Raw genomic sequence first — 291 nt, 5'->3', positions numbered from 1 at the left:
AATATATTACATATATATATATATATATATATATATATATATAATAGTATAAAATTATTAACATTTATACACACCAAGATTGCGTTCCAATATTAATTGCCAGTATTGAAAATTTGTGGTACAGGTAATGTGTACTATAGATTTGAAGTACTCACAATGATTACCGGAACGCAATCCAAACACGCACATTAAGTTTAACAGAAAATAAGAGGCCAACGTGAAATATTTTACGGATTCATTACATGAAAAATCATGTTATAAAAGCTTACAACCAAAGAAAAATAAACCAAA

The sequence above is a fragment of the Trachymyrmex cornetzi genome, unplaced genomic scaffold, assembly GCF_001594075.2.
Source record: "Trachymyrmex cornetzi isolate Tcor2-1 unplaced genomic scaffold, Tcor1.1 scaffold63, whole genome shotgun sequence".
NCBI classification, from domain to species: Eukaryota; Metazoa; Arthropoda; class Insecta; order Hymenoptera; family Formicidae; genus Trachymyrmex; species Trachymyrmex cornetzi.
Note: the sequence above shows the minus strand (reverse complement) of the source record.